The sequence below is a fragment of the Pleurodeles waltl genome, chromosome 9 (assembly GCF_031143425.1).
Source record: "Pleurodeles waltl isolate 20211129_DDA chromosome 9, aPleWal1.hap1.20221129, whole genome shotgun sequence".
NCBI classification, from domain to species: Eukaryota; Metazoa; Chordata; class Amphibia; order Caudata; family Salamandridae; genus Pleurodeles; species Pleurodeles waltl.
Window position 1 is genome coordinate 318,911,209 of NC_090448.1, and position 19,931 is coordinate 318,931,139.

Here is a 19,931-nt window from a genome sequence, read left to right on the forward strand (position 1 = left end):
AGATCAGGTAAGGTGAAGACATCTTTTGTCTCTCTCTCTCTCCCTAGGCCCAGTCCCCTTAACCTGATCAACTGCTCACCAGCATAATCATCCTTTGCATGGTCACGGGGAGGTCCAGGGAAACGTGAATAATAGCTCCTCTCCTGCTAGATCTGAACGACCAGGTTAGCGCAATTGTCACACGAAGGCTCAAGACAGCTTGACTTTCGATGGAGAACAAAAAATCCCTGTAGACACTAACACGTTTTTGGGATGAATTGTTAGTCTCTGAAATGTGTGCTTGGAATACTCCTTTTTGCACCAATGCAGGCCGGTTTGTAGCCTCTAGAATATACTTTACAAGCTGCCAAATTGGCAGTTAGCTGTGAATCTTTTCACCATCTTCAGAGTGATGAGCCCCAGGTTGTGAACGAGTTTTTGGTCTTCTGCGGGTGTAGCTTTTGTGTTGAAGGGCAGAAAGGGTGTCCAATACGCTAGTCGTCTTCTTTTCTCTGTGGACTAGAAGGTCATCACTGGGGGCAGAAGGGGATAAGTGATATTTAGAAGCGATTGGATGAGTTCCTAGGGTTGCAGGCATTTGGATATATCCAGGATGTGCTACAGTTGGGGAAAGGCCAGCAATAACGCTAATTGCAAAACTTATTCCCTATGATGTAACTGATAAGGGTGTGGTTAAACCAGGAGATCTGAAATTCCCCATTCCAGATGAGCATATTGGAAATGGTGGAAAACTTTAGATTGAGGGAGTGCCCTCCAGATTCTATTGGGCTGTTAACCAATTAGGTGAACCTAAGAGTATCCATAAGGCCCAGGTGAAATTTAAATTACACCCACATCATTTGCATAATTTTGGGATCTACGCCTATAGTCCTTCGTTCTCAGTTTTCCACATGACAGGAGTCACATAAAAATAAAAAATATGCCCGGATTGAAGGACTTGTAATCATACTAGAATTAACACCTTGTTGATATATATAAGTAGGCTTGGGCGAAATTTAAATTATCTGTGTAATTTCAAGAATTTCTCATTGCGCTTGTTATACAAAATTCCTGAAATTACGCTAGTACACTACTTTGCTTAATATTACACCATTTGCAGTCAAAATGTACTTCAAATGTGCAATTTGTGGTAACATTTACGATGAATACAAGGAACAACAGAACTCCAGCGGCTGTTTTTTTGTATCAAATGATTTTATTGCGTTTTGAACATACAGAAATAAAACTGATCACAATTCATGAGAAGCACATGTGGTGCTACTAATACTGTACATGTTACAACTTATTTGTCAATCCAAGTGTCATAAGTGGGAGAAGAAGAAAAGAGAGAATAAAAGTACCCCAGGCCCCATTTATACATAAATGATCCACTTATAATTATAAAAGAAGCTTTTATCACCTTACATCCCACACTTAGTTTTAGCTCGTCAAGGTAGGATCATTTACAGGATTTATACTTTTGGCTAACATAATATTTCACAGGTTTTGCTTGTTTTGCTTTTTTTTAGCAAGAAATGTGTCCTTGCATCACTAATTGATGTGAGGATGCTAAAATATAGCACAAAGTGAGGAATTTCCATTTCACGTAATTACACATAATTTCGCATAGCGTTGTCAAAATTTTGCATAAGACAAATTCCTATTTTAAAAAAAAGTTTTACTGAATTCTGTGTTTTTCGGGGTTCCTGTCCAATCGACCATCCAACTAATTTTCTGTGTTCAGGAGATCCTTATCTGTGCCCCTGTACAGGTAGCTATGGGGTAATTGGATGTGCCAGAGGTCAATACTGTGGCGTCTCTTGAGGGTGCCTCGAAGCCCCCGCCTGTACCTTCAGACAGCCCCATGGATGGTAAGATTCTGAAGCAAGAAAGACCATGGTAGTCCACAGGTTTGAGCGAACCCAAAGAATAGCACCATGGGGAGCCTGTGGAACTCCACTGTCAGAGGTTGAACTCATTTTTACTGCAGAATTGCTAAAGTGCAACTTTATGTCAGCGTTGTAATTGACAAGGTAGGTGGTAGGATAGATCTCAGGATGAGTTGCTCCAGCATTGTTAAGTTTAGGATAGCAAATGTTAAGCTGACTTAAGGTGTGTGAAGTTTCAAATGTTTTTATAAGCCTTCCAGGCAAGGGAGTAGCCAGAAAATTAAAATGCCCCCCACTTTGAACCAAAGCTCATATGGGACCAAGCAAATGAAGCAAGTCATTGAGACCCTCTCCAAAAGAGCTTGCTTGTTTCTTCCAACCAAGCATCTATCCATTCATCCTTTCATCCACACGCATCCACCCGCATATATCCCCCATTTCACCTTTACATTCTGTCACCCATTCAGTCTTTCATCCAACTTTCAGGCTGTCACCATTCTGTTCATCCATCCGTCTAACCATCTTCAAACCTATCATTCAACCATGTCCATCCATCCACCCTTTCACTCAGTCATCCATCCTTTCACTTATCCATCCCTCTTTCATCCATCAATCCATCTATTCTTTTGCTCCTCCATTCACCCTTTCACTAAATCCACCCTTCCTTTCACTCACCCATCCAATAAGTCACTTAGCCATCCATTCTTTCACTCATCTATCCTTTGACCCATTCATCCACTCATCCATCCACTCATTTACTCTTTCACTCGTCCATCTTTCCTTTCACTCATCCATCCACCCTTTCACTCATCTGCCCATCCATTCACCCTTTCACTCATTCATCCATCCACCCTTTCATCCAGCCATCCATCTACTCTCCTTTTCACACATCCATCCATTCTTTCAGTCATCTACCCTCACCTTTCCATGAACTCTTTCATCATCCAACCATCCAGCCTTTCAGTTATCCATCCATTTATCCATCCATCATCCATCCATCTACTCATCAGTCCATACAATCAACTTTTCACTCATCCATCCTTCCACCCAGCCATCCATCTACCCTTCCATTCGCTCATCCATCCATCCTTTCACTCACTCATCCATCGATCCTTTCTCTCATCATCCATCCACCCTTTCACTCATCCATCCATTCACCCTTCTCCCTTTCACTCATCCATCCTTACAACAAACCTTTCACTTATTCATCCATGAATCTATCATCCAGCTATCCTCCCTTTCAATCATCCATTCTTACATCCGTCCTTTCACTCATTCATCCATGTATCTATCCATCCACCCTTTCACTCACCCATCCATTCATCCATCCATTTATCCATCCTTTCACTGACTCACCCATCCATCCTTTCTCTCATCATCCACCCACACTTTCACTCATCCATCAATTCATCCTCCCTCCCTTTCTCATCCATCCTTAAATCCAATCTTTCACTCATTCGCCTATGAATCTATTTATCCACCCTTTCACTCATCCATCCATTCACCCTTTCATCCATCCATCATCCATGTACCGTCCATCCATTCTCCCTTTCAGTCATTCATTCTTGCATCCATCCTTTCACTCATTCAGCCATGTATCTAGCCATCCACCCTTTCACCCTTCCATCCATCCATCCACTCACTCATTCACTCACTTACTCACTCACTCTCCTACCGTTTTACGTTTAATATGAGATTTTATCTGCCTAGCTGCAGACAGAAGAGGCCCTTCAAGAGCCCCACCCCCGCTGTTGCTGCTTAAGCGGAGGGGTATGGGGGGGCGCGGAGGAGGGGAGGATTTAAAGATGCAGCTGCTTCTAGAAGTTAATTGGAAAACTCTGCGAAGTCCTAAAGTTTGTGATGTTTTTTGCTATGCTACGTTTGCATAAAAATCGTGACGTTTGCAATTTTTTGCAATTATCCTTAATTAATAGAAAAAAAGTTATGCATAAGATTCACTTTGCTGAAAAGGATCAGAGGCTGATTATAAATTGGGGGATGTGGTATGCCCGAGTAGAATAACACTCTTTCTTTTATAACTGATTTTCCCGCACCTGGATTGCCGATGAAGGAACACTAGGCCTAGCTTTAGGCTTAGGCTGCAAGTGCAGACTGGCATCAACTCGACTCCCTCCAATGGCATGCGGGTCCATTCTTCAGGCTACATATTCCTGTGTCCACTGACAAACTCTCCGCTCTTTCCATCTGTCCTCTATCTACCCCCTGCTCCCAGTTACCACCAAACAAGTGGCAAATGGGAGCCTTAATCCTAGTGGAAATCGAGTTCCACGTGGAAAAAATCTTCACAGTTTAGCGACTGTTCATAAACCCTGCCAAATGTAAACAAATATAACGCATCTGAAAGCATTTTTCAGTTTGGTTGCGTTCAATTTGCATACATGTGGTCTCGGTGAGTGGTGAAAATTATCTCAGGAACGCAAAGAAAATCTTTGCACGCATGAAGGTAAACTGGAAATCTTTGCAAGTCTGACAAGTGCAAAAAGCAGGAACTTATGGTGGAATTCTCCAAAACAGCACTGATAAAGGCTCATTCTATGAAGAACGCACCAGATGCAGTGGTGCAGAGCTGAGCTTACCTGAAGTGCGTGCAACGATTAAGGCCATGGTTCGAGGCGAAGTTGCAGGCACAGATGGCCTGCCCGTCGAGCTTTATGCAACATACTTGGAGGATCTAGCACCGAAATTGGTCGCCCTCTATGCGGTTGCCTTGGAGGTGGGCCACTTACCTGATTTCACCTGTGAAGCTCTGATGATCCCATTGCTGAAGCGTGGCCACTGCCCCCCATGACGTTCTGGCATATCGCCCCCTGTCCATGCTTAACCTGGACTATAAATTAATTAGCAGAAAATTGGCCAGTTGGCTATTACCATACATGATTAAATTGATCCATGCTGAGCAAGCTGGGTTCATTCAGAGGAGAAATACAGCACTTAACATTAACATTCATAGGCTTCTTTCCATCCTAGATACCAAGATCATGAATAAACACAGGGCAGTGATAGTACCGAAGACACTGAAAAAGCCTTTGACAGTTTACGTTGGGACTTCCTATATCGGGTGATGTCAGAAATAGGTACAGTCCTGGGTTTATCCTGTGGACTAAACTTATTTATTCAGTGCCTACGGCACAAGTCTGTACTGATAATGTATCTCCAACTCTTAAGTGGTAGTGTGGGGGACCAGACAGGGATGCCCACTGTCTCCTTTTCTTTTCACCATCATGGTGGAACCCTTCACTAGTGGTGCCCGCTCAGGTTTGTCCTACTGTGGCTTGGAGCTACAAGGCACTACACACTATACTTCTCTATATGCAGACAACATCTTCTTATTTCTGCATGGTGTGGACTCGGACCTGCCAGGGAGCAATAACACTGATGGAGCGATTTGGTGGGGCCTCAGGTTTCAGGTGTTAATTGTCAGTAATCCCATCTATTCCTGCTGTGGAGAAAAGTACAGTAGCCCCGAAACCTCCTTGGTCTTACCTGGGGGAGAACATGTTTAAAATACCTGGGCATCAAGATATGATCCCTGGGACCTCCTACACAGGAATATTGGTGCAGCAATTACAGCACTGTGGCCTAGCATGGCCTTCTGGAAGTCCTCACCATTAGCAATGGTGGGAAGGATTGCGGTTGCGAAATGGTGGAACTCCCCCGATTGTTATATTTCTTTTCCAAATTACCTAGTAGCTTTCCCCACCATATATTTCAGGATCTCAATTCTCTAATTATCTAACTTTTCTGGGGAACAGGTAGGCGAGGAGTAGCAACATATAGATTAATTGTCAACTGAACCCTGGGGAGGGTGCCCTCTGGTCATATCCGAACTTGGACACCCTGTTTCAAGTCCTCCTGAATCCTAGACAACCGCTCCGGGAGGGCCCAGTGGAATCACAGGTTATTTGAAGCTGTTGGCTGCACAGCCTACAGCAGACCTGCACCCGGGTGCGTATGCTCTTGATATACCACTGCAATGGCTGGAATAAGTAGCTCAGGTTGTTCTTTGTGGGGACTAGGGGACTGATCAGCATACGGAGTGACTCGTATTGGAGATCTGTACAGAAATGGGAAACACCTCTTGTATGAAGATGTTTGTCTGGCCTTTGAGATCCTGAAGCCACTATTTCTGTCTCACCGGGCAGTAACTGCTAAGCTGCAAGGATATTGGGGAGTAGTATGGCTGAACTCCCTACACATAAATGGTACCAGACACTGCACCACAAATGGGTGCATTAAAGCAGTCTCCTGTTTGTATCAGGCATTACGAGCTGATATGATCATGGCGTTAGTTGAGCTTCGAGAGAAATGGTAAGCGGACCTCATGTTTCAGGTCGCTGAGGCAGAGTGGGCCACAATCCTTGCCAACACATCCACAGTCTCTCTGAATGCTAGGTTCAAATTGATTTAACTTTTATTTTCTGTACAGGGCCTACTTAACTCCTGGGAAACTTAATAGACATTATAAAGTAGCCAAGGCATCTTGTCCTAAGTATGGTGACGATGGTGTAGAAATGCTCCTTATACTATGGACCTGCCCCCTTATAGCTGAATTTTGGAATGAGGTGGTTGAATGCATTAATGAGATTACCCAGCGAGTGAACCAACGTACACCTGTGGCCTGCCTGCCGGAGGGGTTAAGATGCCCCAATAAACATGCTACTTGATTTGTTGATCTGGCACTGATCCTTGCTAAAAGAGAAATAACAATGAACTGGACCCTAGGTTTGGCAAATGGAAGGATGAACTCCTTAGTTGGGTGGGGTTTGAAAGTGCTGGACCCCGGCATGGGAACACATGAAAGATTGTCTTAAAGACCCTGAACCAGACACTCCTAATAGTACCCTGCTGCCCGAGAAGGGGTCAGGAGAGGAACATGGCTAATTTCATCTGAGTCTTCTGTGACTCGTGCTCTGGGTATCTCTGAACTTCTGGGGGGGGATGGACAGACCATGGCACTGGTGCTCTATGTTTTGCTGGACTTTTTTGGGCAGAGGCGGGGGCTCAGGAGGGACAGGGTGGGGAGAGAAAATCTTAGGGTTGGGAAGGGTCTTTCACCGTATAGTATTATGCACATTCTGTTGCTATCCTGAGATAAATTGGTTGCAAATTTATGTTGATGGATGTACAGTAATGATTACCATATAGAATTCTCTGGTGCTGAGCCCGGGATTAGGTTGATTTTTTTTTTTTTGTGGTCCTCATTTGCATACCATCCTTTCTTACCTCGAGAGGATATAAGGCAGGAAGGTCATTCAATGCAGAGTGTACTATGATTAACCACTGCCCAACTCTGCCAGACCTTACCTGCCCTGGGATATGCCCTCACTATACCCACTCCACTTACCAAGAACGACCGGTGGTGGTATATTAGAGGCATGTTTAATCATTGGACCGTGCCAGACCAAATGTACTCCACTATCCTCCCCCATCCTCTCCCAGACCCCACCATTTCTTCAATTGATTCCAGAATCTATTTGTTTTACTATTCTTACTCGTATCCAGCTTCAAGTTATACATTAAAGCATCTTTCCAATCTGTAAGAGTCGGAGATGAGACATCAATCCATTTTTTTCAGATCTCTCTTCTTGCCACAAGCATCATATAAAATAAGAGTTCAGAGCTATCCCTGCTAATCAGCTGAAGTACTGTCAAACATCCAAAAATCACAAGCGAGGTGTTTACCTTGAGTCTTATAGAGAGTATTTCACTGATAGCATCACCAACCTCTGCCCAGAATGTACTGAGCTTGGGGCATTCCAGGAACATATGAATGTCATCTGCCGCCAAGATCCCACACTTTATGCATCTGACCGTATTACCCTGATCCATTCTAGAAAGCTTTGCTGGTGTCCAGAAAACTCTGTGAATTGAAAACAAATTATTCCTCCTTAACACAGCAGGTTTGACAATATTATATAAAAGTGTAGTGGATACTTGACATAAATCTTTATGCTGGCGCTCCGGCAAGCACTCTTCCCATAACTCCTCTGGTAGGGTGAATTCGCCATCCACGAAATCCATAATTAGCCAGTACCATCTGGCCACCTCCTTCTTCAGCGGGATTTCCAGATGCCACTGGTCTTCCAAATAATTTGTGCCTCCCTGCTCCACTTTTAAATCCCTTGCCCAGCTGATAATCTTAAGGTACTTGAATTTAGATAGGTTACCCCTACCTCTCCATTCAGGTTTTCAAATGATCTAACCTCTCCATTATAGCAAAATTGTCCCCAATACAGAAAACCTGCTGCCTTCAGAGGTATTGCCAATGCATCCTTAGTCCATTCCGGTGACCCTGGGGAGTCCCAAATAGAGGCCTTTTTGCTATAATACGACAATTTCGTGGCCCTCCTGAACGCATACCAAAGTCTCGCTAGATCTTGTAACACCTTAAATCTGACTTTCTTAAAGTATTTAGGGTCTCCAAACTTATACATAAAGCTTGTCTGTGACTCCTCATCCTCTGCCATTGCAATCAGAGCCTGCCCCACCTCTGACCGACGTGGCTGATTAAAGGTCTCCCTCGCATTCTTCAGGAAGAAAGCCCACGCATAATATTGCATATGTGGCACAGCCAACCCTCCTTTTTCTTTCCTCCTTCTCAGTTTTTTTCCAGGAAATACGTACACCTTTAGATGCCCAAATGAAACTGCTGATTTTTCCTTGAAGTTTCCTTAAAGAGCCCTTACTAAACATTGATGGTATCGAATTAAAGATAAATGTAAACTTGGGGACAATCACCATCTTAATTAAATCAACCCGACCAATAATAGTTAGGGGGAGATTTAACCATCTCTTCAGTAGGATAGATATCTACATCCCTCATTACCTTCCTAAAATTTGTTTCTGCCAATTTATTTATATCCTGTGTTATAGTAATCACTAAATATTTAACCTCCTCCTTCTTGATTACAGGGCTACATAGCTCCATATTTCAGGCCATCACCTCTGTCTTTTGATTATTAACTGCATAACCCGAGATACTCCCAAAATCTCTCATCAGCTCTTCCAATACCAAATTAGTCTGGGTTAGATTAGAAGTATAAATCATCAGGTCATCTGCGTACAAAGACACCTTCATAGAAAAATTCCCACACACAAAGGGGGGAATTCGCTGATCATTCCTAATTCTAGTAGCAAGTGGCTCAATATACAAATCAAACAGTAGCGGGGATAACGGACACCCCTGCCGCGTTCCCCTTTCTATCTCGAACGAGGAAGTGAGAGCGCCATTAACCAAAATTCTTGCACAGGGATCCTGGTAAATTTTTTGTAATGTCCTAATAAAATGCCCCCCAAGATTATAACCCTCACATACCATATTTAAATAATTCCAGTTAACTCTATCAAAAGCTTTGGTTGCATCAACCATCATGACTGCTAGAGGGGAATAGCATGTGGTGGCCAAATCAACCGATGCTACCAACCCATGTATCAAATCCTGCATATGTCTTCCTTTCAAAAACCCTTTCTGATCAATATGTATAAGCTTCCCCAAAACACCTGTCTACCAAAATGTTTGCAAAAATCTTATAGTCGCAGTTTAGGAGAGATATTGGACGATATGATTCATAACTCCTGGGATCCTTTCCTGGTTTTAAAATTATAGTAATAATAGCTTCCTTCCAAGAGGGGGGGAGGGACTCCCATCAGTCTCTAGAATATTGATAAAGAGGTCTCTCAAAAAACCCACAATACTACTGTAGGAAAGTACCATCTTGCCTGGCATGTTACCCCCATATTTCACTGTATATATGTTGTTTTAGTGTATGTGTCACTGGGACCCTGCCAGCCAGGGCCCCAGTGCTCAGAAGTGTGCCCTGTATGTGTTCCCTGTGTGATGACTAACTGTCTCACTGAGGCTCTGCTAACCAGAACCTCAGTGGTTATGCTCTCTCTGCTTTCTAAATTGTCACTAACAGGCTAGTGACCAATTTCACCAATTCACATTGGCATACTGGAACACCCTTATAATTCCCTAGTATATAGTACTGAGGTACCCAGGGTCTTGGGGTTCCAGGAGATCCCTATGGGCTGCAGCATTTCTTTTGCCACCCATAGGGAGCTCTGACAATTCTTACACAGGCCTACCACTGCAGCCTGAGTAAAATAATGCCCACATTATTTCACAGCCATTTTACACTGCACTTAAGTAACTTATAAGTCACCTATATGTCTAACCTTCACCTGATGAAGGTTGGGTGCCAAGTTACTTAGTGTGTGGGCACCCTGGCACTAGCCAAGGTGCCCCCACATCGTTCAGGGCAAATTCCCCGGACTTTGTGAGTGCGGGGACACCATTACACGCGTGCACTATACATAGGTCACTACCTATGTATAGCGTCACAATGGTAACTCCGAACATGGCCATGTAACATGTCTAAGATCATGGAATTGTCACCCCAATGCCACTCTGGCATTGGGGAGACAATTCCATGATCCCCTGAGTCTCTAGCACAGACCCGGGTACTGCCAAACTACCTTTCCCGGGGTTTCACTGCAGCTGCTGCTGCTGCCAACCCCTCAGACAGGTTTCTGCCCTCCTGGGGTCCAGCCAGGCTTGGCCCAGGAAGGCAGAACAAAGGACTTCCTCAGAGAGAGGGTGTTACACCCTCTCCCTTTGGAAAAAGGTGTCAGGGCTGGGGAGGAGTAGCCTCCCCCAGCCTCTGGAAATGCTTTGATGGGCACAGATGGTGCCCATCTCTGCATAAGCCAGTCTACACCGTTTCAGGGATCCCCCAGCCCTGCTCTGGCGCAAAACTGGACAAAGGAAAGGGGAGTGACCACTCCCCTGACCTGCACCTCCCAGGGGAGGTGCCCAGAGCTCCTCCAGTGTGCTCCAGACCTCTGCCATCTTGGAAACAGAGGTGCTGCTGGCACACTGGACTGCTCTGAGTGGCCAGTGCCAGCAGGTGACGTCAGAGACTCCTCCTGATAGGCTCTTACCTGTGTTGCTAGCCTATCCTCCTTCCTAAGTAGCCAAACCTCCTTTTCTGGCTATTTAGGGTCTCTGCTTTGGGGAATTCATTAGATAACGAATGCAAGAGCTCATCAGAGTTCCTCTGCATCTCTCTCTTCACCTTCTGCCAAAGGATCGACCGCTGACTGCTCAGGACGCCTGCAAAACTGCAACAAAGTAGCAAAGACGACTACTGCAACCTTGTATCGCTGATCCTGCCGCCTTCTCAACTGTTTCCTGGTGGTGCATGCTCTGGGGGTAGCCTGCCTCCTCTCTGCACTAGGAGCTCTGAAGAAATCTCCCGTGGGTCGACGGAATATTCCCCCTGCAACCGCAGGCAACAAAAGACTGCCTCACCGGTCCTCTGGGTCCCCTCTCAGCACGACGAGCGTGGTCCCTGGAACTCAGCAACTCTGTCCAAGTGACTCCCACAGTCCAGTGGCCCTTCAGTCCAAGTTTGGTGGAGGTAAGTCCTTGCCTCCCCACGCTAGACTGCATTGCTGGGTACCGCGTGATTTGCAGCTGCTCCGGCTCCTGTGCACTCTTCCAGGATTTCCTTTGTGCACAGCCAAGCCTGGGTCCCCGACACTCCAACCTTCAGTGCACAACCTCCTGAGTTGTCCTCCGGCGTCGTGGGACTCCCTTTTGTGTCTTCGGGTGAGCTCCGGTTCACTCCTCTTCCAAGTGCCTGTTCCAGTACTTCGGCGGGTGCTGCCTGCTTCTGTGAGGGCTCCCTGACTTGCTGGGCGCCCCCTCTGTCTCCTCCTCCAAGTGGCGACATCCTGGTCCCTCCTGGGCCACAGCAGCATCCAAAAACTCTAACTACGACCCTTGCAGCTAGCAAGGCTTGTTTGCGGTCTTTCTGCGTGGGAACACCTCTGTAAGCTTCTTCACGACGTGGGACATCCATCCTCCAAAGGGGAAGTTTCTAGCCCTCTTTGTTCTTGCAGAATCCACAGCTTCTACTATCCAGTGGCTGCTTCTTTGCACCCTTTGTTGGCATTTCCTGGGCATCTGCCCAATCTCGACTTTGTCGCGACTCTTGGACTTGGTCCCCTTGTTCCACAGGTACTCTCGTCTGGAAATCCACTTTGGTTGCATTGCTGGTGTTGGTCTTTCTTGCAGAAATCCCCTATCACGACTTCTGTGCTCTCTAGGGAATATAGGTGCACTTTACACCTACTGTTCAGGGTCTTGGGGTGGGCTATTTTTCTACCCCTCACTGTTTTCTTACAGTCCCAGCGACCCTCTACGAGCTCACATAGGTTTGGGGTCCCTACGTTATTCGCATTCCACTTTTGGAGTATATGGTTTGTGTTGCCCCTATACCTATTGCAATACATTGTAATTTTACACTGCTTGCATTACTTCCTTTTGCTATTACTGCATATTTTTGGTATTGAGTACATATATCTTGTGTATATTTGGCATCCTCATACTGAGGGTACTCACTGAGATACTTTTGGCATATTGTCATAAAAATAAAGTACCTTTATTTTTAGTATATCTGTGTATTGTGTTTTCTTATGATATTGTGCATATGACACCAGTGGTACAGTACGAGCTTTGCATGTCTCCTAGTTCAGCCTAAGCTGCTCTGCTATAGCTATCTTCTATCAGCCTAAGCTGCTAGAAACACCTCTTCTACACTAATAAGGGATAACTGGACCTGGTACAGAGTGTAAGTACCCCTTTGTACCCACTACAAGCCAGGCCAGCCTCCTACATTGGTGGCAGCGGTGGGATAAGTACTTGTAACTGCTTACCACTTTGTCATTTTGTACTTTTCATAAGAGAAAAATATACAAAACAAGTTCAGTGTATGTACACCTAACCAAAAAGTTTTGCTTTTCTTCTCTTACTCTATTTGCTAAGTGCTGAAAAGTACCTCTAAACTTTCAAAACGTTTCTAAAAAGATGAAAAAGTTTTTTCTGTGTCCTTAAAAAGTCCTGAAACTTTTTCTTTCTTTTATCTGTCCCTAAACCTTTTTCTATCATGTCTGATATAGGTCCTGCTCTTGATCTGGTCAGCTCAGCTTATGACCACCTTAACTGGAAAGGTTTGAGGAGTCTCTGCATTGATAGAGGTTTAGGGGTAGGGAAGAATCCCTCTAGAGAATTGTTATATAACATGCTTATTGAGAATGATAAGGCCTTAGCTGGCACATCCATTGAGAAGTTAGGAGATGGTTCACACTCTGACTCTGGGGCACCCCTAGGGAGAGTGTTAGATGGTATCCTTCCCAACCTGCCCCTTAGCAGGCCACCTAGCATAACTGGTAGTAATGGAAGCTCCCATCACAGTAGGAATGTTATTCCTGCAGGCCAGGTTGTTAGGGTGCCAACTGTTAGGGAAAGGTCTCCCTCTGTTCATTCACACCATTCTTCTGTGTCAAAGCATGCCCAACCCACCCACCCTGATGACAGAATGTTAGAAAGGGAACTCAATAGATTGAGAGTGGAAGAGACCAGGCTGAAGCTTAAACAGCAACAGCTGGCTCAAGACAGGGAATCTTTAGACTTAGAAAAAGAAAGACAGAGGTTGGGGTTTGGACCCCATGGTGGCAGCAGCAGTATTCCAGATAGTAATCCTGTGAAAGAGCATGATTCTAGGAATCTGCATAAGATAGTTCCCCCTTACAAGGAGGGGGATGACATTAACAAGTGGTTTGCTGCACTTGAGAGGGCCTGTGTTGTACAGGGGGTCCCTCAAAGGCAGTGGGCTGCTATCCTATGGCTATCTTTCAGTGGAAAGGGTAGGGATAGGCTCCTTACTGTGAAGGAAAGTGATGCCAATAATTTTACAGTTTTGAAGAATGCACTCTTGGATGGATTTGGCTTAACCACTGAACAATACAGGATTACGTTCAGAGAAACCAGAAAAGAGTCCTCACAAGACTGGGTAGACTTTGTTGACTATTCAGTGAAGGCCTTGGAGGGGTGGTTACATGGCAGTAAACTTTCTGACTATGAAAGCCTGTACAATCTAAATTTGAGAGAGCATATTCTGAATAACTGTGTCTCTGATTTGTTACACCAATATCTAGTGGACTCAGATATGACCTCTCCCCAAGAATTGGGAAAGAAGGCAGACAAATGGGTCAGAACAAGAGTGAACAGAAAAGTTCATACAGGGGGTGACAAGGATGGCAAGAAGAAGGATGGTAAGTCTTCAGACAAGGGTGGGGACAAATCTAAAAATGAGTCTTCATCAGGCCCACAAAAACACTCTGGTGGGGGTGGTGGGTCTAAATCCTCTTCTAATCAAGTAAAAGAACCATGGTGCTATTTATGTAAAGTAAAAGGCAAGCCTCCCACTACCACAACCCCTACTGCTACACCTAGTGCCCCTAGTAATAGCAGTGGTGGTGGGAGCAAACCTACTATTAGCCAATCCAAGGGAGTAGCTGGGCTCACTTTTGGTAATTTAGTTGGGGTTGGTCTTGTTAGGGAGACCACAGAGGCTGTGCTAGTCTCTGAAGGTGCCATTGATTTGGCCACCTTGGTTGCTTGTCCCCTTAATATGGATAAGTACAAGCAACTTCCCCTAATAAATGGCGTTGAGGTTCAGGCCTACAGGGACACAGGTGCCAGTGTTACCATGGTAATAGAGAAAATGGTACACCCTGAACAACACCTACTTGGTCACCAGTACCAAGTGACAGACGCTCATAACAACACTCTTAGCCACCCCATGGCTGTTGTGAATCTCAACTGGGGGGGGGGGTTACTGGTCCAAAGAAAGTTGTGGTTGCCTTAGATTTACCTGTAGACTGTCTACTAGGGAATGATTTAGAGACATCAGCTTGGGCAGAAGTGGAGTTGGAGGCTCATGCAGAAATGCTGGGCATTCCTGGGCATATTTTTGCTTTAACCAGGGCTCAGGCCAAAAAGCAAAAAGGACAGGGTGACTTGTATCCTGGAACAATGGACCAAGTGCTCCCTAAAACTAGGGTTAGTAAGGGTAAATCCCTACCCACTATCCCTCCCTCTACAGATGATTCTACTTCTGAGGAAGAAGAATTTCCCCCCTGTGCAGAACCTTCACCAGAGGAGCTGGCAGCAGACACTGCTGAGCTATTGGGTGGAGGGGGGCCTGCCAGGGAGGAGCTGAGTGTGGCACAGCAAACCTGTCCCACATTAGAGGGTCTAAGACAGCAAGCTGTCAAACAGCAAAATGGGGATGTCAGTGACTCATATAGAGTTTACTGGGAGGACAACCTCTTGTATACAGAGGCAAGGGACCCTAAACCTGGAGCAGCCAGGAGATTGGTCATTCCCCTGCAATACAGAGAGTTCCTCCTAACTCTAGCCCACGACATTCCCTTGGCTGGACATTTAGGGCAAATTAAAACATGGGAAAGGCTTGTCCCCCTGTTTCATTGGCCTAGAATGTCAGAGGACACAAAAGATTTTTGTAAGTCCTGTGTCACCTGTCAAGCCAGTGGCAAGACCGGTGGCACCCCAAAGGCTCCCCTTCTTCCACTGCCTGTGGTTGGGGTTCCCTTTGAAAGGGTAGGGGTTGACATAGTTGGCCCCCTTGACCCTCCTACTGCTTCAGGCAATAGGTTTATCTTGGTGGTAGTGGACCATGCCACAAGATATCCTGAAGCTATTCCTCTTAGGACCACTACAGCACCTGCAGTGGCAAAGGCCCTCCTGGGAATCTTTTCCAGGGTGGGTTTCCCAAAAGAGGTGGTATCAGACAGGGGTAGCAACTTCATGTCTGCATACTTGAAGGCCATGTGGAAGGAATGTGGTGTAACATACAAATTCACCAAACCTTATCATCCACAAACAAATGGACTGGTAGAGAGGTTTAATAAAACTCTCAAAGGAATGATAATGGGTCTCCCTGAAAAACTCAGGAGGAGATGGGATGTCCTGTTACCTTGCTTCCTTTTTTCTTACAGGGAGGTATCCCAGAAAGGAGTGGGCTTCAGCCCCTTTGAACTCCTATTTGGACACCCTGTAAGAGGTCCTCTAACACTGGTAAAGGAGGGTTGGGAACAACCTTTAAAAGCTCCTAAGCAAGATATAGTGGACTATGTACTCGGCCTAAGATCCAGAATGGCTGAGTACATGAAAAAGGCCAGTAAAAACCTTCAGGCCAGCCAAGAGCTCCAAAAGCAATGGCATGACCAGAAGGCTGTTCTGATTCAGTACCAACCAGGACAGAAGGTGTGGGTCTTGGAGCCTGTAGCCCCAAGAGCACTCCAAGACAAATGGAGTGGACCCCACATCATTGTTGAAAAGAAGGGAGAAGTCACCTACTTGGTTGACTTGGGCACTGCCAGGAGTCCCCTTAGGGTGCTCCATGTCAATCGCCTAAAACCCTACTATGACAGGGCTGATCTCACCCTGCTCATGGCAACAGATGAAGGACAGGAAGAAGAGAGTGACCCTCTCCCTGATCTCTTCTCTTCCACAGAACAAGATGCCCTAGTGGAAGGTGTAGTGTTAGCAGACTGTCTTACTGCTGAGCAGAAAGACCACTGCATAAATCTCCTGGGTCAGTTTTCTGAACTCTTTTCTACTGTGCCAGGCACCACTTCTTGGTGTGAGCACACTATAGATACTGGAGACAGCATGCCTGTCAAAAGTAAGATCTATAGGCAGCCTGACCATGTCAGGGACTGCATAAAACAAGAGGTTCAGAAAATGCTTGAACTGGGAGTGGTTGAACATTCTGAAAGCCCATGGGCCTCTCCTGTGGTGCTTGTACCAAATCCTCACTCTAAAGATGGGAAAAGAGAAATTAGGTTTTTTTGTGTAGAGTACAGCGGTCTCAACCAGGTAACAAAAACTGATGCTCACCCTATACCCAGGGCAGATGAGCTCATAGATACACTGGCATCTGCCAAGTATCTAAGCACCTTTGATTTGACTGCAGGGTTTTGGCAGATCAAGTTATCAAAGGATGCTAAAGCAAAAACTGCATATTCAACTATTGGAGGGCACTACCAATTCACAGTAATGCCCTTTGGTTTGAAAAATGCACCTGCCACTTTTCAGAGGTTGGTGAATACAGTCCTGCAAGGGTTGGAGTCTTTTAGTGCAGCATATCTGGACGATATAGCTGTATTTAGCTCAACCTGGGATGATCACCTGGTCCACCTATGGAAGGTTTTGGAGGCCCTGCAAAAGGCAGGCCTCACTATCAAGGCTTCAAAGTGCCAGATAGGGCAGGGGAAAGTGGTTTATCTGGGACACCTGGTAGGTGGAGACCAGATTGCACCACTTCAGGGGAAAATCCAAACTATTATAGATTGGGTTCCCCCTACAACTCAGACCCAGATGAGAGCTGTCTTAGGCCTCACTGGGTATTTCAGGAGGTTCATAAAGAACTATGGCTCCATTGCAGCCCCTCTTAATGACCTCACTTCTAAGAAAATGCCTAAAAAGGTATTGTGGACAGCTAGCTGTCAGAAAGCTTTTGAGGAGCTGAAACAGGCCATGTGCACTGCACCTGTCCTAAAAAGCCCATGTTACTCCAAGAAATTCATTGTTCAAACTGATGCATCTGAATTAGGGGTAGGGGCAGTCTTATCACAACTTAATTCTGAGGGCCAGGATCAACCTGTTGCTTTTATCAGCAGGAGGTTGACCCCTAGAGAAAAGTGTTGGTCTGCCATAGAGAGGGAGGCCTTTGCTGTGGTCTGGGCACTGAAGAAGTTGAGGCCATACCTGTTTGGCACTCACTTCATTGTTCAGACAGACCACAAACCTCTACTTTGGCTAAAACAAATGAAATGTGAAAACCCTAAATTGTTGAGGTGGTCCATATCTCTACAGGGAATGGACTATACAGTGGAACATAGACCTGGGAGTACCCACTCCAATGCAGATGGACTCTCCAGATATTTCCACTTAGACAATGAAGACTCATCAGGTCATGGCTAGTCTTATGGTCCTTCGTTTGGGGGGGGGGGTTGTGTAGGAAAGTACCATCTTGCCTGGCATGTTACCCCCATATTTCACTGTATATATGTTGTTTTAGTGTATGTGTCACTGGGACCCTGCCAGCCAGGGCCCCAGTGCTCATAAGTGTGCCCTGTATGTGTTCCCTGTGTGATGACTAACTGTCTCACTGAGGCTCTGCTAACCAGAACCTCAGTGCTTATGCTCTCTCTGCTTTCTAAATTGTCACTAACAGGCTAGTGACCAATTTCACCAATTCACATTGGCATACTGGAACACCCTTATAATTCCCTAGTATATAGTACTGAGGTACCCAGGGTATTGGGGTTCCAGGAGATCCCTATGGGCTGCAGCATTTCTTTTGCCACCCATAGGGAGCTCTGACAATTCTTACACAGGCCTGCCACTGCAGCCTGAGTGAAATAATGCCCACATTATTTCACAGCCATTTTACACTGCAGTTAAGTAACTTATAAGTCACCTATATGTCTAACCTTCACCTGATGAAGGTTGGGTGCCACATTACTTAGTGTGTGGGCACCCTGGCACTAGCCAAGGTGCCCCCACATCGTTCAGGGCAAATTCCCCGGACTTTGTGAGTGCGGGGACACCATTACACGCGTGCACTATACATAGGTCACTACCTATGTATAGCGTCACAATAGTAACTCCGAACATGGCCAGGTAACATGTCTAAGATCATGGAATTGTCACCCCAATGCCATTCTGGCATTGGGGAGACAATTCCATGATCCCCCGAGTCTCTAGCACAGACCCAGGTACTGCCAAACTACCTTTCCCGGGGTTTCACTGCAGCTGCAGCTGCTGCCAACCCTTCAGACAGGTTTCTGCCCTCCTGGGGTCCAGCCAGGCTTGGCCCAGGAAGGCAGAACAAAGGACTTCCTCAGAGAGAGGGTGTTACACCCTCTCCCTTTGGAAAAAGGTGTCAGGGCTGGGGAGGAGTAGCCTCCCCCAGCCTCTGGAAATGCTTTGATGGGCACAGATGGTGCCCATCTCTGCATAAACCAGTCTACACCGGTTCATGGATCCCCCAGCCCTGCTCTGGCGTGAAACTGGACAAAGGAAAGGGGAGTGACCACTCCCCTGACCTGCACCTCCCAGGGGAGGTGCCCAGAGCTCCTCCAGTGTGCTCCAGACCTCTGCCATCTTGGAAACAGAGGTGCTGCTGGCACACTGGACTGCTCTGAGGGGCCAGTGCCAGCAGGTGACGTCAGAGACTCCTTCTGATAGGCTCTTACCTGTGTTGCTAGCCTATTCTCCTTCCTAAGTAGCCAAACCTCCTTTTCTGGCTATTTAGGGTCTCTGCTTTGGGGAATTCTTTAGATAACGAATGCAAGAGCTCATCAGAGTTCCTCTGCATCTCTCTCTTCACCTTCTGCCAAAGGATCGACCGCTGACTGCTTAGGACGCCTGTAAAACCGCAACAAAGTAGCAAAGACGACTACTGCAACCTTGTATCGCTGATCCTGCCGCCTTCTCGACTGTTTCCTGGTGGTGCATGCTCTGGGGGTAGCCTGCCTCCTCTCTGCACTAGGAGCTCTGAAGAAATCTCCCGTGGGTCGACGGAATCTTCCCCCTGCAACCGCAGGCAACAAAAGACTGCATCACCGGTCCTCTGGGTCCCCTCTCAGCACGACGAGCGTGGTCCCTGGAACTTAGCAACTCTGTCCAAGTGACTCCCACAGTCCAGTGGCCCTTCAGTCCAAGTTTGGTGGAGGTAAGTCCTTGCCTCCCCATGCTAGACTGCATTGCTGGGTACCGCGTTATTTGCAGCTGCTCCGGCTCCTGTGCACTCTTCCAGGATTTCCTTTGTGCACAGCCAAGCCTGGATCCCCAACACTCTAACCTGTAGTGCACAACCTCCTGAGTTGTCCTCCGGCATCGTGGGACTCCCTTTTGTGTCTTCGGGTGAGCTCCGGTTCACTCCTCTTCCAAGTGCCTGTTCTGGTACTTCGGCGGGTGCTGCCTGCTTCTGTGAGGGCTCCCTGACTTGCTGGGCGCCCCCTCTGTCTCCTCCTCTAAGTGGCGACATCCTGGTCCCTCCTGGGCCACAGCAGCATCCAAAAACTCTAACAGTGACCCTTGCAGCTAGCAAGGTTTGTTTGCGGTCTTTCTGCGTGGGAACACCTCTGCAAGCTTCTTCA